The sequence below is a fragment of the Rana temporaria genome, chromosome 10, assembly GCF_905171775.1.
Source record: "Rana temporaria chromosome 10, aRanTem1.1, whole genome shotgun sequence".
In the NCBI taxonomy this organism is placed as follows: domain Eukaryota; kingdom Metazoa; phylum Chordata; class Amphibia; order Anura; family Ranidae; genus Rana; species Rana temporaria.
The window spans coordinates 57,016,239-57,041,747 of NC_053498.1; positions in this window are offsets into that span (position 1 = coordinate 57,016,239).

Consider the following 25,509-nt stretch of genomic DNA (forward strand, 5'->3'; position numbering starts at 1 on the left):
GACATGGTGCATCCTCATCAGCACGTGGCCGTGGGACACGCTCGTCCTTTTTTCCGGCAGCTGGCCATGTTGAAGACTTGGTAGAGTGGATGACCAAGCCGTCCTCATTATCCTCATCTACTCTGACCCAGGCTCAGGGTACTTTGTCTGTCAAAACAGCTTCCAACGCGGCCTCTTCCCTCTGCTCAATGGCATCAGTCACTCCTTCCCGAGCCCCACCATGTCCTCCTGAGGAGTCCCCCGAACTGTTTGACCTCAGTGTTGGATACATGCTGCAGGAGGATGCACAGCGTTTTGAAGGCTCTGATGATGGTACACAGCTAGAGGAAGGCAGTAACGTGAGCCCAGAGAGGGGGTGCCCAAGAAGGACAGCAATCTGGCAGTCATGTTCCCCCAGCTGCAGCATACTGCCAGGTTTTCTACAGTGATGAGGAGGGAAGAGGATGATGAGGTCACTGACTCCACGTGGGTGCCTGATAGGAGAGAGGAGGAGGAGGAGGAGGCACATCTCCAATGAGGCAGGATGCCCTCCAGGGGCCAGCTTAAGGGCAGCACACCGACTGCATCACAACGCAGAGCTCCGCATGTGCAGGGCGTTGCTGTCTCTCAGTGTTATTCCAAAAGTTCTTTGGTGTGGGCCTTTTTTGAGACAAGTGCATCAGATTGCACCGCTGCTATATGCAACATATGTCTCAAGCGTATTTTGCATGGCCAAAACATCCCCCGCTTGGGCACCACATGCTTGACCAGACATATGTCAACCTGCCATGCAGTTCGTTGGCAAGCGTACCTTAAAGACCCACACCAAAGAACAAAGCGGACCTCTCCTTGCTCCTTATCAGCTGGGATCTCCAACCCCACTATACCCTCAGTCCTCTCTGAAGCCTGCACTGATAGGACTGAAGGTGTAGAATTAGGTGTGTCACAGCCAAGTACTTGCGTGCAAACTACTATCGGTACACCGACGTCAGATCAACGTCACAAATTTCCCTGCCACAGCTGCTGCAGCACCAAAATAAGTTCTCTCCCAGCCATCCACATGCCCAGCGGTTGAATGCTAGCTTAGCTGAATTGCTAGCACTTCAACTGCTTCCTTTTCAGTTGGTAGATTCTGCCCCGTTCCATGAGTTTGAGGCATGTGCGGTACCTCAGTGTTAAGTTCCCAAACGCCACTTTTTCTCACGAAAGGCGATTTCTGGCTCTCTACCGGCATGTGGAAGGCAATGTCCATGCCTCACCACCACGCCTCCAAAATGCTACTACTGGTTGTGACACACCTCTCTCCTCCACCCTCTTCTTCTTCCTCTGTGGCCTCTTCCCATGCTGATGTGTCCGCGGAACCATCGGTGCTCCGTAGGCGTTCAAGGGGCTACGCATGTACGCAGGCAAAGAGATGCCATGCGGTGCTTGAGCTGGTGTGCTTGGTGTGCTTGGGGGACAGGAGCTACACTGGGCCAGAGGTTCTGTCAGCTCTGCAGGGGCAGGCTCAGAGGTGGTTGACGCCATGCCAGCTTAAGCCCGGAATGATGGTTGGCGACAATGGCACCAACCTCCTCTCCACCCTGCGACAGGGACAACTGACCCATGTCCCCTGTTTTGCTCATGTCCTGAACTTGGTGGTACAGCGGTTCTTGGGCAGGTACCCGGGCTTACAGCATGTCCTGAAGCAGGCCAGGAAACTGTGTGCATTTTCGACGGTCATATAATGCCAGTGCTCGGCTGGCAGACCTCCAACAGTAATACAACCTGCCCCAGAACCGCCTAATCTATGACATGCCCACCAGGTGGAACTCTACGTTGGCTGTGCTGCAGCTTCTGCACACGCAGCAGAGGGCCATCAATGAGTATCTGTGCCAATATGGCAGCAGGACAGGGTCAGGGGAGCTTGTTTTTTTTCCCACGCCAGTGGGCCATGATCAGGGATGCATGCACTGTCCTGTCACCATTTGAGGAGGCCACGAGGATGGTGAGCAGTGACAGTGCATGCATCAGTGTCCCTCTTATTCACCTGTTGGAGCACACGCTGCGTGGAATAATGGACAGGGCCCTTGAGGCAGAGCAGAGGGAGGAATAGGAGGACTTCCTTATCTCTCAAGGCCCTTTTATCCAGACAGTGTTCCTGCTTGCCCGCCTATCACACAGGAAGGAGGAGGAGGATTGTGTCAGCATAGAGGTGGAGCCTAGCACTCAGCATCAGCAGCAGTCTTCAAGGGATCAATTACAGTCCCAAGAAATCCATGGACTTTTATGTAGCTGGGACGAGGTGGCTGCGGATCCTGTCATCAGTGACCCAGAGGACTCTGCACCAAATGCCTCAGCAAACCTACGCTGTATGGCCTCCCTGATCCTGCAAAGCCTGCGGAAGGATCCTCGTATTTGTGCCATCAAGGAGAGGGATCATTACTGGCTGGCAACCCTCCTTGATCCACGTTACAAGAGTAAGGTTGCAGACCTTATCTTGCCGGTGCAGAGGGAGCAAAAGATGAAACATCTTCAGGAGGCCTCGCAGAAAGGTCTGTGCAACGCGTTCCCAGAGACTGGGAGGTTAAAAAATCCTGGTCCTGGACAACGTGTTGCTGAGGCTTCGGTCAGTCACAGAAGGAGCGGTGGAGAAGGTGGCAGTCTGACCGATGCGTTCAGACAATTTTTTAGTCCGCAGCCCCAAGGTATGACCGGTTCCAGCAACCATCGCCAGCGTCTGTTTTACATGGTGCAGGAATACCTAGGGGCAAGATCAGACTTGGACACCTTTCCCACCGAAAATCCTCTTGCTTACTGGGTCTTGAGGATGGATCACTGGCCAGAGCTTGCACAGTATGCAATGGAGCTACTGGCCTGTCCTGCATCCAGCATTCTTTCAGAACGCACATTCAGTGCTGCTGGAGGCTTTGTAACCAATCACAGGGTGCGCCTCTCCACTGACTCGGTCGATCGACTGACCTTCATAAAAATGAATCAGGCTTGGATCACCATCAGCTACCAAGCACCTGATGCTGATGTAACTGAATATTTTTTTTTAAATGTCGGATCCCTTCAAGACTATGCCTATGCTAATGCTGTGTGACTATCCTCTTCCTCCTCAATGATCAAGCTGATAGCTTGTAAGAACATTTTTGGTTCTGGGCACCGCCACCAGTGGCTAAGGCCCAATTTTTCTGCCCCTGTTTAACAGGGGCATGTAATTACAATTTTTGATGCAATACTTTGCAGCGGGCTCATTCCTGCGCTCCAACTAGAGTATCTGTGAGGGGTTGCAGTGTTGTGGCACCAGCACCAGTGCCTAAGGCCCAATTTGTCTGCCCCTGTTCAACAGGGGCATGTAATTACAATTCTTGATCTAATATTTCACAGCAGGGCACATTCCTGCGCCCACCAAGAGTAACTGTGAGGACTTACAGTGTTGTGGCAAACAACTCCTTACAAACGGAGGGAGACAATTCTCTTCTGTAAGAGGTGTCTCCTGTCCACTGATGCTTTATCACCAATCCTTGTTTCATAAAAAAATTCAAAAAATCATTTGTCATTGGGACAGAAAGTGAATTGCAATCTTCTGAACAACTGCGCACAGACAGCAAAACAAATGTTACAGGGGTGATGACCTTCTCTATGTTTTCCGAAAAGCTTAAAAATTTATTTTCCTGGTGCCTCCATGGCAGCATACCAATGGTTGTGGCTCCGCCCTCGTCCAACCCACAGGACCACGTAACTCTATAAAAGAAAGAGCTACTCCCCCCCTCAGGTATTCTTTTTTCTGTCCTCATCCCTGCAGGATCACAGATCAGCCCTGCCTCACCGTCATATGGTGTAACCATTGCAGGTTCATGCTCTCCTGCAGTATGGAGTCCCATTACTTGGACTGCTAAATGCCTCACATAAGTATGGGAGCCCGTTTTTCTGTGGATCTTTTTGGGGCCCGTCTAAAAACATCCAGGAGCATCTCCTTCTCCTCTGTGGCTTTTGGCTGGCTATTTTGGGGCAAGACAACACAAGGTACCTTTTAGAGCCTACAATAGCATTTCAATGTTTTTTTGCCTCACCCTCTTCATGTCTGCTGACATTTCATCCATGTGCACCTGATTTTGAATCCATGTGCACCTGATTTTGAATCCATGTGCACCTGATTTTGAATCCATGTGCACCTGATTTTGAATCTATGTGCACCTGACAGTGCATCCATGTGCATCCATGTGCACCTGACAGTGCATCCATGTGCACCTAGCAGTGCATCCATGTGCACCTGACAGTGCATCCATGTGCACAGTGCATCGGACAGTGCATCCATTTGCACCTAGCAGTGCATCCATGTGCATCCATGTGCACCTGACAGTGCCCCTGACAGTGCATCCATGTGCACCTAGCAGTGCACCGGACAGTGCATCCATGTGCACCTAGCAGTGCATCCATGTGCATCTGACAGTGCCCCTGACAGTGCATCCATGTGCACCTAGCAGTGCACCTGACAGTGCATCCATGTGCACCTAGCAGTGCATCCATGTGCACCTAGCAGTGCATCCGTGTGCACCTGACAGTTCATCCATGTGCGCCTGATGCCTCTTCCATGTGTAACTGGCACTACCTGTGCGCCTGACACTGCCTTCATGTGCACTTAACACTGCATACATGTACACCTGACACTGTCCTGTGTCACCTGACACTGCCTACACGTGTATCTAACACTGCGTCCATATGTTCCTGGTGCTGTCTCCATGTGTACCTGGTCCTACCTCCACGTGTATCTAACACTGCAACTATGTGTACTGGCGCTGCCTCCATGTGCACCTATCACTGCATACATGTACACTTGACGCTATCCTCGTGTGCGCCTGACACTGCCTCCATGTGGGCCTGGTGCTACCCCCATGTGTGTGTGCCGGAATGCCACCCTCCTGTAGGTTCATTTCTGGGAGCCGTTAGTGGCCTGATTCTGCCGCCGGGTGCGTTGCCATTTCCTTCCCCCTCTCTTCCTGTGCGGGCGCGTCTCCCAACACAGCTTCATCATCTCGGAGGGGCGGAGTCACAGCGGAACGTCACGGCGCATGCGCAGTAACCTTTCTGAGGCTGAGCGGCGGCCATTTTGGTACACCCTGGCCGAGATTGTCTGTCTTAGATTAATGGCTAATTTAAGTCTGACAAAAAAAATACAACTTTAGGTGTCTGCTTCCCTTCACCTCCCTCTTATAGAGCTTAACCTATATAATGATGATGTGTAGGTGTGTGTGTATGTATATCTATGTGTATGTGTTTACATGTGGGTATATATATACATATGTGTATACAGTATATATTAATAGTATTATTTATGCCTTCCTATACTTTACGTAATTAGATTTAATCTTAGTCTTAGCCGCTCTGATATACAATGCCGCATCAATAAAGATCCTCAACATACGCTAGGTAAGGGCTGCAACAAAACAGGTAAGTTCCTTCATTCAAAGAGCTTATGGCATATGGAAAACACTCCTTTTTGTTTGTTTCCGCAGCCCGCACCGAGAACCACCCGCAGGGGTTCTCTATAGGGGCATACCTCCTACATTGACTGAGGTCACCCCAGCATACCCCAAGCAGGCATGACATGACTCTGCACATTCAGGGGGAAAGGCCTGTTGAGTTTGTGGGGAACAAACATTACTGGGAATATTGGCGTGTGGTCCAAAGTCTGTCTACAGAGGAGAAAGCAGTAAAGCGCTATCTTTTCTCCAGACCGGTTCAGAAGCTGATTCGCATCACATTGTGATAATTTTATCACCACATTAAAAGACACGATTCCGTGGGAAGAAGATCCGGTATCCTCTGTCCATACGGGAAAATATTGTTTTCCTCACCTGACGAATAAAGCTGCAGCCGTTACCTTTACGAGGTTAGGAGAACGAGCGGCGATAAGTGGAGAAAAAATGCATCGCCTACAATCAATGTCTCAAATTTTCTGTCTGCTGACATTTCATTCATGTGCGCCTGATTTTGAATCCATGTGCACCCGACAGTGCACCCGACAGTGCATCAATGTGCACCCGACAGTGCATCCATGTGCATCAATGTGCACCCGACAGTGCATCCATGTGCATCAATGTGCACCCGACAGTGCATCCATGTGCATCCATGTACCCCTGACAGTGCATCCATGTGCCCCTGACAGTGCATCCATGTGCACCTAGCAGTGCACCCGACAGCGCATCCATGTGCAGTGCCCCTGACAGCGCATCCATGTGCAGTGCCCCTGACAGTGCATCCATGTGCACCCAGCAGTGCACCTGACAGTGTGCACTGGCGGAAGCAGATGCTCAGCTCCTTGATTCAGATCAAACTTTGGGCACATCGGTCATGACATTAGCCAAGAATGCAGCCATCAGTGTCTGTGGGTGCTCCCCCAGAGCCATGCTATACTTCATCACAGCCAGAAGGGCATTACGATAAAAGCCATGGTCGGCGGACCTATCTGCAATGCATTCCTAGTGTCGCATCCCATATGATGGAAGGCCTGGTTCGGCAATAAAGAAAAAATTCCCCAAGATAGGAGAAGAGAATTTGCCTCGCGGGCAGCTACCAAACAAAGATCAAGAGAGGAGGCTGGGAAGGCTCACAAGCCACCCTCCCAAATTGAGCAATCCTAAGACTCGTTTGTCAACGGTTGAGAGCCAGAAGTCCTTTTGCCCCCCTTATCCACCGGTCCGGTAGTAGCAAGACTCAGGCTTTTCTGCCTACGTTTGGGTGGAAAACTGCACTGGTCCATGCAGCCTCCACGGTCCTTCAAGGACTTTTTCTCTTCTGGTGATTCAAAACCATCCTCTACCGCTTTCTCTCCGACCCACCAAATTCTGATCTCCAAAGACAAGAAAGAAGCTCTCTTTCAGTCCAATGTTTCGCCTGGGCTCAAAGTAGGCGATTTGCGCCTCCAATTCAAATATCTTCCCTTTGGAATTTCATCCCAAAACCTTTTTACCAAGGTTTTAGTAACAATCCTAGCTTCCTTCTGGGAAAGGGAGATCAGGTTCCTACATTTCTTCCAGTTCGAATGACTTATCTACTCAGTCTATTGGCGCTTATGCACGCATCTGGAAGCTTTATTCAACACCCCGAAGAAGCGACACCGCCTTCAATCAGAGAGGATCCCTGAATTTGTACAGAAGGTGGACGAAGCAAACCAGTTGGCATCTACGATCTCCACTTGGGTTTTTTCTGGCACAATGGAGAAAGGGGCATTTAAGACAAACAGTTATCGGGAAAGTCCAGCCTTGGTAGTGGGCATGACCTCCCAACCTCCTAGTTCACAGCTTCCTTGACCCATCTCATGAACCATTCTTGCATCTGAGGCAAGTCATCTGGGCTGGGGGGTGACACATCACCTAGAGAACCAGTTAGTACAAGTAGGATGGCGGCTCAGTTCGGAAAGAATCTCCGATATCCTAGAGCTAAGAGTAGCATGGATGGCGCATCTAGTCCCTCTTCTTGGGAGCAAGTGCATGCTGGTTCAGACAGACAAGGTGGCAGTGGCCCATGTTCAAAGCCAAGTCGGGACGCACAGCAGGTCTCTGACCCAGCGAGGTGCCCCAATTGATAAATAGACCGAGAATAATTTGATTAATCTTCAGGCTGCCTACGGCCCAGCCCCAAGATTCAGCTAGCCGTTCGCCTTTTTCAAGACCTTTCAACAGCAACAATGGATGATCACTAGGCCTGCAGATTTTCCGTTGGATATACCATTTAGATCATAGAACTTCCAAAAGGGATATGTTTTCCCTAATGATTACTCTGAAACTGCCTTTTCTCCAGCTCCTGACGTTGGTGAGGGTCGCTATCCTGGCAGTCACGCTATTCTGGCAAAGAAGACAATGGATTTCCACTATTAGCCAAATGGCTCGGTACAGTTCCCACACGCGGACAACCTCCTATATCAAGACGACTTCTTTCACCCACGTCCAGGGATCCTGGACATGAAGGCCCGAAGGTTGGGCAGAACAGACTGGGTGACCTAATTTGCTCACATGGTTTCACCCAGACATTATTACAGGCAAGAGATTCATCCACCTATGCCACCTACTAATAGGTTTCGAAGGAGGTTCACAGAACTGGAAGAATCCAGCCATTTCAATTCGCTAGGTCCTGGGGGTCCAAAAGATTCTACTCTTTCTACAAACTGGTCTGAACTTAGGCTTAGGTCCTAAAGCACTCTGAAAGTTCAGCTTGGAGCCTTGTCAGCTCTGACGGGCGCACACTAGGCACATAGTCTTCTCGTGGAGCGCTTCCTGAAAACAGTCAAAGACTACGCCCTCCCGGGAGGACCCACACCCCATATGGGTGTCTGACAGTTGTCTTAACAAACCCTTCCTTTGCTCCCACTAAAGAGTGTGCATTGGAAGACATTACCTGGGAACCTACCTTGCTGATTGCTATCATGTCAGGGCATAGAGCGTCCGAAACGCAGCCTCTAGGGGCACAGAAATCCTACGTCACTTTTTTCCCAGACAGGGTAGTCCTACAGCCTATGCACCGGTATGTCCCTAAAGTACCTGCAGTCTACCATCTTAGCCAGGAAAGGGTTCTCCCGACCTTCAGAGGAGACCCAATCACCTCAAACTACATGGTTTGGATATAGCCAGATCCCTGAGGCGTTACTTAGAACTAACACAACAGTTTCGCAAGGATCAATGTTCATTCGTTATTCCCAAGGGCGAAAAGAAAGCAATGTCGCCTTCCAAGCTAGTCCAAGGACGTATCATGCTAGTTGTCTCCCAGCCTAAGTATGCTGAATGCGCTGAATGCTCACGAGGAATCCTCAGCAGGATTTGGGCTGAGGTGTCTCCTGGAACAATTTGCAGGACGGCTAGTTAGTCGTCCTTCATTGCCTTTGGGTCGCACTATAGCCTAGATGCGGCAGTCCTTATCTCCCAAGACTTTGGGAGGAGATTTTGAACTATCAGTTTGGTAAACTCATTTGATTATATTATTACAGTACCCTCCCTGTAAGCGAGTTAATAACCATTGGTATGCTGCCATGGAGGCACCAGGAAAACGGAAAATTGAATACTTACCTTTCCGTAATTTTCCTTTCCTGGTGCCTACCCATGGCAGCATACACCCTCCCTTCTGTAATCCTTAAAGTTCTGAAGACTAGTTACGAGAATACCTGAGGGGGGGAGTAGCTCTTTCTTTTATAGAGTTACGTGGTCCTGTGGGTTGGACGAGGGCGGAGCCACAACCATTGGTATGCTGCCATGGGTAGGCACCAGGAAAGGAAAATTACGGAAAGGTAAGTATTCAATTTTCCGTTTTTTTGGCTGGAGCTACACTTTAAAAAAGTACCAGTTCAAAATTACAAACAGATTCTACTTAACAAACCTACAGTCCCTGTCTTGTTTGCACCGCCTGTATACTGCTGTTCAAAGTATATAGGGCCAAAGGGGCTGGTAATGACCTGGGGGGAGGGGGGTGGGGAAACACATGCTATTTTTCTCCATGATTTTCATCCATATTGCAGGGACCAGACATTACATTAAAGCCGCAAGCAGTTTTAAATTACTTTTTTCTTATAGTAATCTCATTGTGTGCAGGGACAGTTCTAAACACGTGCCACTTCACAGGCATACTATAGACACCCAGCAGGTACGATATTTAAAAGGAATATTTCAATTTTTTTTCACTTTAAGCATCATTAAAATCACTGCTCCAGAAAAAACAACCGTTTTTAAAACTTTTTTTTCCATTGATACATGTTCCCTGGGGCAAGACCCAGGTTCTCCAACCCGTTTTACGACAATAACTTGCATATTAGCCTTTAAAATGAGCACTTTTGAATTTGAACGTTCAAGTCCTATAGACTTCAATGGGGTTCTAAAAGTTTGCGCGAACACTTGGTCCGTTCGAAGGTTCTGGTGCGAACCGAACGGGGGGGGGGGGTGTTCGGCTCATCCTTAGGTTTCATCAGACCAGAGAGGAGGCTTCTGTATAGCCACTCTGCCATAAATCCCAGATCAGTGGAGGGCTGGCGATGGTTGCCCTTCTGGAACTTTGTCCCATCTTGGCACAGGTTCTCTGGAGCTCAGGCAGAGTGATCATCAGTTCTTAGTCACCTCTCTTACGAAGGCCCTCTGCCGGCAGTTTCTTTGACCTCATGGCTTTTGCTCCGATACATTATACATGATCTGCTGTGAGGCCCTTTATAAAGAGGTGTGTGCCTTTCCAAATCATTTGCAATCAATTTATGTAATTGTAATTTACCACAGGTGGACTCCAATCAAGGTGTACAAATATCTCAGCAATGATCAAGATAAATGAGAGGTACAAAAAGGGGGGGGGGGGGGGACTTTAAATGAGGCGCATGGGGGTGCATCTCCATCCCTGATTCTGAAAGAATAAAAATAAGGGAATTTTGGGACTTTAAATGAGGCTTCAGACATGGTGTAGGTAAGTTGAAAAGAGGAACATATTTATTTATCGATAAAAAATGTAAAACATATTACATACAGCAAGGATCACCTTGAGGAAACAACATTGGAGTATACAGTATACTGTTCCCACATGCACATCCAGGGCCGGATTCAGAAAGAAAATACGACAGCGTATCTCCCGATACGCCGTCGTATCACTGAGTCCGGCCGTCGTATCTATGCGCCTGATTCATAGAATCAGGTTTACGCATAGATATGCCTAAGATCCGACAGGTGAAAGTGACTTACACCGTCAGATCTTAGGCTGCAATTCCAGGCCGGCCGCTAGGTGGCGCTTCCATATCTTTTACGCGTCGAATATGCAAATGAGCATTTACGCCGATTCAGAAACGAACGACCGGCGCTTTTTTTTTACGTTGTTTGCGTTCGGCTTTTTTCCTGCCTCTAGGAATAAACATGTATGTGATATGTTTTACATTTTTTATCAATAAATAAATATGTACCGCTTTTCAACTTACCTACACCATGTCTGCAGCCTCATTTAAAGTCTTTCAGAATCAGGGATGGAGGTGCACCCCCATGTGCCTCATTTAAAGTCCCACCCCCCCTTTTTGTATCAATCCGGTCTGGGATAGAGGCTTACTAGACAGGGTTGGCAGTGCTCCCCTGCCACCCAGGTGTTAGGTCGTCAAGCCTTGGACAGGCTAATAACATGCCCAGGTCTTGCAAATCCAGGACACAGTTGATTTGTGTCCCTGTGACCCTTCAGCAATTAGGCGCCATTGTCATGGTTGTGTGAATTGGGTCTGGTTCTAATGTATGTCCTGGGCCATGCTTTGTTTTTTGTCTTTGGGAGCTGCGATGCTCCCGGCGCGCCCCCGTCCGCCTCTCTCCCCCCCCGCCCCTGTGGCGACAGTGGGTTTGGCGCACACGGTGCATCGGAGTCACGCATCCCACCCAGCGTCTGACGTCAGACTCTGGCGCCGTGACGCTGGGTGTGTGTTTTCCATCTCCACTGCCTAGCGAGGAGGTGAGCTCCGTCTGTGGGCGGGATCCTCCGCCCATGTCGGGGTCCCTCCCTGTACATGCCGCGTTTAGCATGACGTTGGTGACGCCGAGCGTGCACCCATTTGGGCGGCTATATTCGAGTTCTCCCCACAACACCAGTTCAGCTGTCACAACTTGGAGACACTACAGCACTTCACTGCACCTTCTTCTCCCCTTGCTCGGGATTCAAGGATGCCATACAAGGGTACTTTACCTACTCTATTTATCTGGGCTTATCTTTTCACGATAATGCATCTACATACTCTGATACATTGTTCCTACATTTATTTTGTAGAATCCTCTTTTGGCAATCACTACTTGTTTACCCTCTGTTCTACTATGAAAACTAACACCACGCCTCTCATGCCTGTGGGGGGACTACGTAGCATGTCCCACTGGTGCGCACCTCACGTCACCTCAGCTCCCATGACGGACTCAACTTTTGTCCTCGGCTCCATACCCACCATACCTACCACACTTTCATGTAAGTACACAAATGGGCGTTACTACCTCATTGCTTATCTATCCAATCATGAACCATACTAAATAACCATACTCTACTATATACTTTATAGATACCCCAAAACACCAGCCCCTGATGAGTGTCTGAAATACACGAAACGTGTCGGGCAACTGGGACGCAGATGCAATTACTCTCCAATCTGCCAACATTGAAACTTTTCTGGTTTTACTGGTTGCAACAATATAATGATTATATTTTTATTGTATTTATTTATTATTTATTTGCCTTTTGCTGCCTATATGACAATTGTATATATTGATACTCATTTTGAATGTACTCATCCACCAACACTGATCACCTTTTGCGCACTGTTGTATTTCCAATGCCGTACTACATGTGCACACACTATGGGGCAGATTCAGGTAGGGAGCACGTAACTCTGTGCGGGCGTAGCGTATCCTATTTACGTTACGCCTCTGCAACTTTGACAGGCAAGTGAATTATTCACAAAGCACTTGCTCCGTAAGTTGCGGCGGCATATCGTAAATTGGCTGGCGTAAGCCCGCCTAATTCAAATGTGTAAGATGTGGGCGTGTTTTATGTAAAATCATCGTGACCCCACGTAAATGACGCTTTTTACGAATGGCGCATGTGCCGTCCGTGAAAGTTTCCCAGTGCACATGCTCCAAATTAACCCGCAAAAAGCCAATGCTTTCGACGTGAACCTAAATTACGTCCAGCCCTATTCACGAACGACTTACGCAAACAACGTAATCGACGGAAAATTTGACGCTGGCCCAACGTCCATACTTAACATTGGCTGCGCCTCATATAGCAGGGGTAACTTTACGCTGGAAAAAGCCTTATGTAAACGGCGTATCTGTACTGCGACGGCCGGGCGTACGTTCGTGAATAGGCGTATCTAGCTGATTTACATATTCTAGGCGTAAATCAGCGCACACGCCCCTAGTGGCCAGTGTAAATATGCAGTTAAGATACGACGGCGTAGGAGACTTACGCCGGTCGTATCTTAGCAACATTTAAGCGTATCTCAGTTTGAGCATACGCTTAAAGTTGCGACGAAGCGGATTCGGACTTATGACGGCGTATCTACTGATACGCCCGTCGTAAGTCTTTCTGAATCCGGCCCACAATGTGCATGTGGGAACAGTATATACTCCAATGTTGTTTCCTCAAGGTGATCCTTGCTGTATGTGATATGTTTTACATATATATGTACCTCTTTTCAACTTACCTACACCATGTCTGCAGCCTCATTTAAAGTCCCAAAACTCCCTTATTTTTATTCAAGATAAATGAGGCACCTGAGCTAAATTTAAATTGTTGTTGCAAAGGGTCTGAATAGAAAGCCAATGTGATTTAAGTTTTTCATTTTTCATACATTTAAACAACTGTAGTGTCAGGCTGAAAAAAAGTGCAAAAAAAGTGAAGAGGGGTCTGAATAATTTATGAATTCACTGTATGTATTAAAGGGGTTGTAAACCCTTGTTTTGTTTTTGTTTTTTTAAATAACAAACAGGTCATACTTACCTCCACTGTGCAGTTCGTTTTGCACAGAGTGGCCTAGATCAATCTTTTATGGGGTCCCCCAGCGGCGCTGGTAGCTCCACCCTGCATCCGGTGCCCACATTGGAGAAGCACTCTCCTTGGTGGACACCCACGAGGGCGCGCTCCAGAGTCCTGCTTTTGCGTGTATTCACACAGCAAGCAGGACTCGGCCCTGCCCCCTGGCGCCCACATCATTGGATTTGATTGACAGCTGTGCTGCTATCAATCTATCCAATCAGGACACAAGACACCAGCTAGAGTTGGTGTGCTCGTTCATGGCTGGAGAAAGACAGTGTTCATGAAAGTAAAACGGGGGAGGGGGGGGGGGCTGCAGCACTACAGAAGGTTTTTCACCTTAATGCATAGAATGCATTAAGGTGAAAAACCACAAGGGTCTACAACCCCTTTAAGTACAATATATGTATATATTGGTCGATAGGTTTAATTTTATACAGTATATAATGGTTTGGATAATTCATAGTGCTATACTATACGATGTATCTTTTTGAGCTTCATAATTTTGATTTATGCTATGTATTGTTTAATTTTCCATGCCCTCATTATATGCCATGAAGAATAGAGGAGGAGATCCCACAGCATGAGAAAAACATCTACACTAAACAAATGGAATTTAAATCACTTTTTTGGCAATCTTTGTTTATAGAGCGGCAATACTATGAGGTGAGTGGCTGTCCATTTGAAAATGTGACACGTCAATCTGCACTGAATTTATTATGTTTATACAAATAAACACAAGGGTCTATGGATGAACTTGATACAGAAGAAAAATAGAAATGCATTTGTTTTTGAACTTTTTTAGAAACAGATATAAATGTTTGAAGTTTGCTTTTTAGGACTTGCATAGTGTCACACTGTGTGATATGTATACAAATATTGTAGCACTGTGTATTGAAGGCTCCTTTCACACTAGGTGGACTCCGTCGCTACGGAGTCCACCTGCTTCCACCAGCTCACCGGGAGATCTGTCTGCAGATCTCCGCTGAGCCGATGGATGACAAGCTCCTCTCTGCTCACTGAGCGGACTCTTGGGCACAGTGGCTGCTTTTGATAGACACAGTGGCTGCAATTGATGTTTTTTTCTTTTCAGTTGGCTTGTGCACCCCCAAAAATTTGGAGCACCAGCCGCCACTGGTTCGAAGTAATTTTCTAGCAAAAATATTATGATTTTTACATGTAGTAGAGAAGTTTCAGAATAGGCTTGGGAAGCAAGTGGTTAAGCAGAGCCCTATTGATATATAATGTAATTGATTTGATACTATATCATATGAAATTATTGATATACGATGATATATTCTTTCCTCACCATAAACTCTATCTTGGCACAAATGTCCTCAGGCGTCATGTATATATTCAGGAGGCTTGTATCTTCCAATTTTCCACACAAAGGATCTAGCAGATCAAGCTGTAGATTCAGCCACAACAGGGGAAAAAGAGAACAGCACCAATGTAAAAAAGTAATCTGTGTTCCAATTTTGGAACCTATATACAGTAAAACCTTGGTTTGCGAGTAACTTGGTTTGAGAGCATTTTGTAAGACAAGCTAGATTTTTAAATACATTTTGAATTGATATACAAGCGATGTCTTGATATAAGAGTAGCGTCATATCACAACTGAGTATAAAAGAGAAGAGAGGTGCCTCTAAGTGTAGCAATATGTTTACATTTAATGAAAGTACAACATTTAGCAACATATTGCTACACTTAGAGGCGCCTCTTTTCTTTTATACTCTGTAGCTCCTGCTGGATTTTGCTTTTAATCCCCTTGTGGAGGCTTCCATTTGTGGGTGAACATTTAATGGTTACACAACGTATCACATTGCTATAATCTTTTTATATGGACTAAAAGACTTATGAATAAATGGTTGCGGAACAAATCATCTGAGTTTCCATTATTTTTATTATGTGGAAATTCGCTTTGATATAAGAGTGCTTTGGATTACAAGCATGCTTCCGAAAATGAATTATGCTCGCAATCCAAGGTAGCATGGGGCAGGGTTAAAGTCTTTGAACTGTATGACTGCCTGCACTCATTTAGTACAGACAGTCTAATGTAATGGAGCCCTAACGCCAAAACCCAGTTTAGCAAGTTTGGCATGTGTTAGTAAAACTATACATACCTTTCCAACTACTTAGTGCAGTGGTTCTCAACTCCTGTCCTCAGGACCCACTAACAGGCCAGGTTTGCAAGATAACTGAAATACATCACAGGTGATATCATTTGCTGCTCAGTGTTTGCAGTATTCTAGTCTGCATTTCACCAAGGTAATACTTAAAATCTGGCCTGTTAGTGTGTCCTGAGAACAGGAGTTGAGGACCACTGACTTATGCCCTGTACACACGATCGGTTCATCCGATGAAAACGGTCTGATGGATTTTTTCATCAGATATCCGATGAAGCTGACTTTCATCAGTCGTGCCTACACACCATCGGTTAAAAAAAACAATAGTTTCAGAAGCTGTGACGTAAAACACAACGACGTGCTGAGAAAAATGAAGTTCAATGCTTCCGAGCATTGTCGACTTGATTCTGAACATGCGTGGATTTTTAACTGATGGACGTACCCACAGACGATAATTTTTTTCTATCGGTTTTTTAACCATCAGATAATTTTAAAACAAGTTCCTAGTTTTTTCACCGATGGATAAAAAACCGATGGGGCCCAAACACGATCGGTTCGTCTGATGAGAACAATCCATCAGACCGTTTTCATCAGACGAACCAAAAGTGTGTACGCGGCATAAGGCCTCGTACACACGACCGACCAGTTTCCGCAGACTTGTCCGACCGTGTGTACGGCCTAGCGGAACGGATTCCTGGGCTAGCGGACAGGTTTCCAGCGGACAAATGTTTCTTAGCATGCTAAGAAACATGTCCGCTGGAACCATGTCCGTCGGACATGTCCGATGGTTAGTACGACTCATCGGACATGTCCGCTGGGCCGAAATCCCGCGGATGCGTCGAAGTGATTCGACGCATGCGTGGAAGCATTGAACTTCCTGGGTCGCGCACGTCGCCCCGACGTCATCGTGTATTCTGTCCGTGGGGAATTTGGTCTGAAGGTGTGTACACACATCAGACCAAAATCCGCCAGCAGACATGTCCGATGAAAACGGTCCGCGGACCGTTTTCATCGGACATGTCTGGTCGTGTGTACGAGGCCTTAGTGTATCCAGATGAATTATACCTTGTTTTGCTCAGGACAAACTGGGCTTACATTTAGTGGTAAAAGATATTGTATTGTAATGGTAACACAATGGCCCTCACAAAGCTGTGTGAAAGGGCAAGGATGCTATGTTGTTCAGAATTCAGCCATGACAGTTTGTAACACAAGCAGGGGAATAGCAGCAGTGGTCCCCTTTTCTTTATCCCCCCAGGAAGCATCTGGTACAATACAAAAAACTGTTCCAAAACCTACTTCTCAGATCAGAACAGATGTTGACCCTCTCATGCCTATTAACTGAATCCACACTTCAGTCTGGAAACCCTAATTAAGCTCTCTGACTTGCCCCTTTGAGTAACTAAAGAGTTAACATATACTTGGCCATAAATACCTTAGCTGAAGTGGCAATTTACATTGCTGTCTCTTTCCTTTGGGTAGAATCTATAATTCCAGTTTATTTTGTAACTAATGTGGGAAACCAATGCTAGGTAAAGTAGACATCCGACACCTATCATATTTATATACATTTTGAAGCTAGTTTCATGCTGGGAAATAAAATGCAGGTTAGTAGACTGTAACCTGTAGTTATTTATACTTATCGAAAATGGTACCTGGGATACAGTCATAAACACAGGGCCACTCCTCAGCCACTTCATTGGTTAAATGGTCTCTTTCAACACCCCCTTGATACCAAAGAAAAGTGGACTGGAAACACATTTGGACAGCTCTCGTGTACCATCAAATGAAGGAAGATCTGTCAAGGTGCATGTTTAGGAGATATTCATACTGATTAAAGGAAAATCGGACGTTGTGTTCACATCTGCCAAAAATGTTCTATTCTGGGCATCCAACTTTTGTTGTTCAAATAAATCTGAATCGGCTGCCGAAAGCACCATACTAACGATCCGAAAATCAGAAGATCAGTCGTTGGGAAGTACAATCGGGTGTTTTTTTTTTTTTTAAATCAATGCAGTACATACCGTTTTAGAGATAGATGTTCTCCGCGGGGCTTCCGGGGTATGATCTTCGGGACTGGGCGTTCCTATTTGATTGACAGGCTGGACACCGTCGCATACAGCGCGTCACGAGTTGCCGAAAGAAGCCGAACGTCGGTGCGGCTCTATACGGCGCCTGCGCACCGACGTTCGGCTACTTTCGGAAACTCGTGACGCGCTGTATGCGACGGTCGGAGGCCTGTGAATCAAATAGGAACGCCCAGTCCCGCAGTCCATACCCGGAAGCCACGGAGAACATCTATCTCTAAAACGGTATGTACTGCATTGATTTTAACCACTTGCCCACCGGGCCTATTCTGGCACTCCTTCATGTAAAAATCACAATTTTTTTTGCCAAAAAATTAATCAGAACCCCCAAACATTATATATATTTTTTAGCAGACATCCTAGGGAATACAATGGCAGTCATTGCAACTTTTTTTCTCGCACTGTATTTGCGCAATCATTTTTCAAACACCTTTTTTTGGGAAAAAAAAAACGGTTTCATGAATTAAAAAATAAAACAGTAAAGTTAGCCCAATTTTTTTGTATAATGTGAAAGATGATGTTACGCCGAGTAAATAAATACCTAACATGTCACGCTTTAAAATTGCGCACACTCATGGAATGGCGCCAAACTTCGGTACTTCAAAATCTCCATAGGCGACTCTTTAAGTTACAGAGGATGTCTAGTGCTAGAATTGTTGCACACGCTCTAACGCACGCGACGATACCTCATATGTGGGGTTTGAACAGCGTTTACATATGTGGGCGGGACTTGCATGTGCGTTCGCTTCTGCGAGCAAGCTACCGGGGATAGGGGCGCTTAAAAAAAAATTATTTTTATTTTACTTCAATTTTTATTTTTACACTTTTTTATTTTATTTTTTATTTTTTATCACTTTTATTCCTATTACAAGGAATGTAAACATCCCTTGTAATAGGAATCAGTGTGACAGGTCCTCTTTATGGAGAGATGTGGGGTCAATAAGACCCCACATCTCTCCTCCAGGCTTACAAGCATGAAATCGGTGAAAAAAGATTCACCGATCTCACACCGACAGCCGCGATTGCGGCTTTGTTTACTTCCGGGTACCGGGTGTGACGTCATAACGTCGCGCCCGGGCCTCCGACGGTCATAGAGATGACTGACTGTCTGGTCACCAGTCATATCTATGGTTCTGCAGCGAGCGCCGGCCGATTCGCTCTCCGGGCCCCCGATGGCACGGGAGAGCCCGGAGAAGCACCGGATGGCGGCGGGAGGGGGGGATGTCCCCTCCCACTGCCTATAAGAACGATCAAGCGGTGGAACTACCGCTTTGATCATTCCTATTATGCACAGAATCACCAGCTGAAGACGGTGATATCTGAATGATGCCTGTAGCTGCAGGCACCATTCAGATATCACCGCACAAAGTAAAGGACGTCTTATGACGTCCTGCGGTGGGCAAGTGGTTACAAAAAACAAAAAACACCTGGTTGTGCTTCCCACAATTAGCCTCAATCTAATGTTAAAAATTTGTTTTTTGGGTGAACCCCCGCTTTAACTTAGATCAAGCAGTTCAGCTTTGGTCCTGGGTGCACGATTGAGCAAGCTCCTTGCACACAAAAATTGCCACATATATTTGGCACTATGTAATAAAAAAGCAAATTTTCGTGATTCTGCATATACAATATGAGGCTGTAAAAAAAAAAAAAAAAAAGAACTGCACCAGAGAAAATTCAACTCCTATGTATTTCATCTGTTCAACTTTAACCTCACAATGTACTTGTGTCAGTGTATGATTAAGGGGACAACTCACAATTTTGTAATTATACTCACTTTGGTGTGAATTTGCTAAAAAATAAAATAAAAAAGGATGCACTCAGAATCTGGTGCAGCTGTTCATGGTAGCTAATCAGCTTCTAACTTCAACTTGTTCAATCAAGCTTTGGCAATAAAACCTAGAAGCTGATTGGTTTCTATACAGAGTTGCACCAGATTTTGCGCTCTCCAGTTTTAATTAAAAACTCCTTAAGTTCCAATGACAATGAGCATGGGTATTTTTAAAGTGCATTTTCAACCATCAAGTAAATTAGGTAAAACAAGGTGAAAATTTATATTCCAAAGAATACCCAATGATGTGAAGGGAAAAAAATAAAAAATAAATAATTAAAACTTAAGGACATTGCCTGTTTTTCCGACTCTGTGTTTACAAGTTTAAAACATTTTTTTTTTTTTTTTTGCTAGACAATTACTTAGAACCCCCAAACATTATATATTGTTTTTTTTTTCTAACACCCTAGAGAATAAAATGGCGGTCATTGCAATACTTTTTATCACACCGTATTTGCGCAGTGGTCTTACAAGCGCACTTGTTTTGGGAAAAAAAATTTTGAACTAAAAAAATAGCCCAATTTTTTTTATATTGTGAAAGATAATGTTACGCCGAGTAAATTGATACCAAACATGTCACGCTTCAAAATTGCGCCCGCTCGTGGAATGGTGTCAAACTTTTACCCTTAAAAATAGGTCTAGAGCTAGAATTATTGCTCTCGCTCTAACGATTGCGGCGATACCTCACTTGTGTGATTTGAACACCGTTTTCATATGCAGGCACTACGCACGTATGCGTTCGCTTCTGCGTGCAAGCTCATCGGGAAAGGGCACTTTACTCGTTTTTATTTATTTTTTTTTATAAAAAAAAATGGGTCACTTTTATTCCTATTACAAGGAATGTAAACATCCCTTGTAATAGAAAAAAGCATGACAGGTCCTCTTAAATATGAGATCTGGGGTCAAAAAGACCTCAGATCTCATATTTAGACTAAAATGCAATAAAAAAATAAAAATAAAAAAAAACATTGTCATTTGAAAAAAATGACAACAAAAAAATGTGCCTTTAAGAAGTATGTATGGGTAGAAGTGACGTTTTCATGCCGCTTCCGCCCTGCTATGCTATGGTTTCCCTCACTCTTCTCCATACCCAGCACTGAACAGGACCCGATCACCTCCGACGCCTCCGGTAAGCGGCGGAGGGCGCGGGAGAGCGGTGGGAGGGGGGGCCCTCTCCTGCTGCCGATAATGGTGATCTCGCTGCGAATCCGCTGCACAGAACACCATCGATGGTTTCAGTACTGCTCACTGAAGAGATGAATATCTTGGTTGTGGTAGTAGCTGCTGCCGTTACCGAGATATCCATTTTTAAAGTGCCAACGTATATGTACGTGAGCGGGTCCTTAAGTGGTTAAGATGAGTGAAAAAACAATGCACAAAGAGAAAATTCACTTTTTTCACTTTGTGAATCTCGCTATTGGATAAGGCAATAAAAGCTTCTAAGTTTAGATTCGTCAATAAAGAAATACAGTTGATGCCACCACCTGAAAATACTAGTGCTTGTAGGTACTTGGCTGTCTGGCATCAATCATTTTTAGTTAGTCACATGGAACAAGCATGCAGCAAATACAAGTGAAATAAAATGTTTAGAATTCGTTATCTCTTTACACAAGCAATTAGTGGTTTCAGAAGCAATGGTCCTCAATGGCAGCCTCCCCTTTTTCTTTTATGACAGGGTTTCCTTTAAAGCAGGCATGTCCAAAGTTCCGCCCGGGGGCCAATTGCAACCCGCGTTCCGGTTTAATGCGGCCCCACTGGTAATTTGGACATATATCTCTTTTGTAGCCCCCAACGAATCCCAAGCATTGCGCATTCAGAGGCTGCATTCATGGCAATGGTGAGGCTGTACTCATGGCAATGGTAAGGCTGTATTCAGAGGCTGCATTCATGGCACTTGTGAGGCTGCATTCATGGAAATCATGAGGCTGCATTTAGAGTCTGTATTCATGGCAATGGCGAGGCTGCATTCATGGCAATGGCAAGGTTGCAGATGGGCACTCATTAGGCTGCATTGATGGGCACTGACCTGACTTACTTTGCTTCACAGTTCTTGAATTAAAATGTGTGTGTTATACGCATGTGCGTGTTATACACCAATAAATACGGTATATCCAAATGACACGCCTGAGCTCATCCTTATGCCGCGTACACACCATCACTTTATGTGATGAAAAAAAATGACGTTTTTAAAAACGTCACTTTAATTGACCGTGTGTGGGGGAAAACGTCGTTTTATGTCTTCTAAAAAACGACCAAAAAAAAATGAAGCATGCTTCAATTTTATGTGTCGTTTTTCAAAACGTCAACTTTTACTTCACAGAAATTGACCGTGTGTAGTAAAAAACGTCGTTTAAAACAACGTTTTTTCACCCGCGCATGCCCAGAAGCTACTTATGAAGCGAGCTTCAATGGAAAAACGTGGTGGAACGTAACCTTGCTTTGCTAGAACATTGTGAGAAAAACGATGGTGTGTAGGCAACTTCGTCTTTGAAAATTGAAGTTTCAAAAACGTCATTTTTTACTTCACAGAAAATGTCGTTTTATTTCATCACATAAAGTGATGGTGTGTACGGGGCATTAGACTCTTCACCACACACAGCCACAAAGGCAAGAGAATTCTTGTTGGGCAGTGTATTAGTTAATTTGCATTTAATTTTAATGGTTCGAAGAAGGTCAGGCAAAATGGTTGACCCTAACGCATGTTCACTTCATCAAATCTGGCCCTCTTTGAAAAAAGTTTGGACAACCCTGCTTTAAAACATAGGCTTCTTTTTACTTGGTGTTACTAGTGTTAAAATAGTATCAGAATTCTGCATTTTAAATCCAGCATTGTGCATTACTATGGAAACCCCTCTAATATATCGCTTTGAGTTGGAATTTCATTTCCCAACAATATTTTTTTCTTATATTTACTGTTCAAGGTTAGAGTATGATGTAAAAAAACAATTACAATGGACACAATTGTACATGGTTATTTTCCACAGCAAGCGGGGGCTTTTGCTAAGGGTGTACTCACCTCTAGTACCTCCTGTAACTCTTTACACACAGATTGTTGTGGCTGATTGTTAGGGCACTGGTTCTGAGAAAGATGTGCATTTCTATAAAAAGCAAAGAATTTTGTTAGGTGTTAATACTCAACTGTCCACTATTCAGTATTGTATTCAAGCTCATTGAATTTGAAAACAGACATTCCTTTCACTTTTCTCTCTGAAGTTAAGGTACATGAAAACTATTATTTTGAAATGAGGTCAGATTTTACATATATTAGTAGTGGTAGTTGCCCCTGCTTTCATTTAACTGTGTTGTTAAAAAAAAAAATTATGATAAGAATATTAAAGAAAATAGGTAATTCAATGATACACATTTTACAAACCTGTACATATACCGTACATGTAATTAACATGTGCTACCACTCTAACACAAAATATGAATCCCAGCACACAGAAATCTGTGCATATTTAAAAAAATAATAATAAGAAAATGATATACTGTGTATAGAGTGGTGTCCAGCCCTCAGGTTTTTGTCTTTATTTTACTTGGGGGGGGACACTGTTTTTTGCAAAGCTACTCATACATATTGCATGTTTGTTATAGTTTTTTTTACCGGTCACACTTGTCAATTTGAGTTAGAGCCGGTTCACACTGGGGCGACTCGTCAGACGACTCAGCCGCCTGACAAGTCGCGTCCCGTTCTATTCAATAGAACCGTTCTAATAGGAGCGACGCAAGTCGCTCCGACTTAGAAAAAGGTTCTTGTACGGGGGCGACTTGCATTGACTTCTATACAGAAGTCATTTTGCAAGTCACCTCTGAAGTCGTCTTCAGGACGCCTTGCCGAGTCGCCCCCAAAGTCGTGCCGCCCCAGTGTGAACCGGCTCTTAGAGTTTTGTTTTATTTAGATGAAGCCCACTCTCTTGGGGTTAAATTGGCCAGGGAAACTCTGTGCTAAGAGATTTCTTCCACTTATGGTTTTTCTGCTCTCAAGGTGGGTGTGGCCAAAATGGGCATCGCCTGAAGTATTTTTTCCTGGTCTATGTGCCACGATGTCCCCTTTGTATAGACTAAATAGGACCTGGAGGTACACTAAAGAGATTGTGGACATAATATAAGGTCCATTAGGGCCAGAAATCCCGGCACATGTTAGGGGCAGCAATGATAACATCTAGTAATAAAAATGTAGCGCCCCCTTTACTTTCAGTAAGGACACTACGCTAAAGTTAGCGGGAGAAAGAGGTAAGTTGCTCTCATTCTTGATTGTGTTCAATTTGACTGTCGCCAAATCTGGATTGTTCTCTGGGTCAGACTGCGTTCTAGGGATGCGGTACCGTCCCTGGGTGGCAGGAGGTGCCAGAGGGGTCCAGGCGGAGCCGCTTCTTCCCAGCAGCCAATGAGAGGAGTTGAGCCTCACTGTGCATGCTGGGAGGGAGTATTTCTGTGGCGGAAGCCGTGGTTCTTCGCGGGTTCCTGGTTCCAGGTGCGGCACCCACCTTTAGGGTGTGCGCACATCGCGGGCCCCACCACCTGGCCTGGGGTCGTGCACCACGCGGGGTTCCAGACTCTGGGCCCTCCTGGCCTGGAGCAACTGATGCCACAAAGGGGCCCCAGTGACTGACTGGGTCCCCCCTTCTATTGAGAGGATCCCAGGCTGTATGCCGTTCGGTGGGGGATGGGCTTGAGGAAACCCGGAGGCAGGTTATCCAAAAAGGGCTTGAATGAACCATCAGGGATCTAGTGACCGGTTACTGACAAGTACGCTGAAATTGTCAGACGGTGACGTTAACGTGACTTATTGGGAAGATTCGCTCTGCGTTCAAATTGTCAGCATTGAGCCTGTGGCAGAGGCCTCAACTGGCATCTTAATCCAATCAGAGCCAGGCCTGTGGCAGAGGCCTGTTCCTTCCAACAACCTTAAAGTCACACTCCGGCTGCCAGGCCTGTGGCAGGGGTCTGTCCGGGGGCACTTCACCCACTCTGGCTAGAGTGGCGACGAACTGTATTACTATTAAAAGCAGGATTGCTTTCTTCCTATCCAAAGCCTGATACCGCAAAGTTCTTCTACTTCATCAGCCTTTCCTATTTGTCTCAAGTTGATGTTGGTCGTGTTGGGCCAGCAAATATAGCATTCAGAAAACCTTATCTGCTGATTGGACATTCGCTTATTGCTCTACTCACTACCTTCACCCCTAGACACCACACAGAGGTAATTTAATACGCCGATCCCAAATCAACCAGCGGCTTTTTGCCATTCTTCCCACGTAAAAGTTTGTGATAGATCCTTCTCCCATTTAATCGTATTTAAAGTTTTGGTTTGAATTGGAAAAGATGAAAGTAGTTTATATATATGGGATATCCCACTTATTTTATAGGAAGTGAAGAATTCCCACAGCGCCCTAGGGAGTTCCACACTTTTCTTTGGGTCAAAGTTTTTATTGAACGGTTTGGCTATGAGTTTATTCGTTATTTTATGTATGTCATCGGGTGATAGCTGATCAAAAAAATTGATTCCCTGTTTGGACCAGGGTGTGGTAGTAATTCTTACTTTACAGTAATCGATTACTCCTAGTGGTATTGGCATTAGGACTGGGTTACATGTCGGCTGTAATTTTGTTAGAGCAAACTTCCAGGCTGCCAGAGTAGCTCTAATTGTTAGGAAGTTGGGTGTATTAATTTTTGGTAGAGCATAGCAGGCCATGGAAAGGGAAAATAGATCCTTCCCTTTAGACACTTCTCGTTCAATGTTCAACCATAATTTCCAGACAAGAAATGGCATGGATCCACCGCGGCAAAACCTATACTCCATTCGTGCTGAATATTGACACGGATATTAATGCTTTCATTAATAATTCTTTTTTTTTTTTTTTTCTTTTAATTATTCTTTATTCATTTTCATCATCTTTAAAAACAACAGGTGGTTACAATCATATATCTTTTTGCCATTTCTATTTCACATATTTCATACATGTCTTCTATATTCCCCCTTTTATTTTACCCCTTT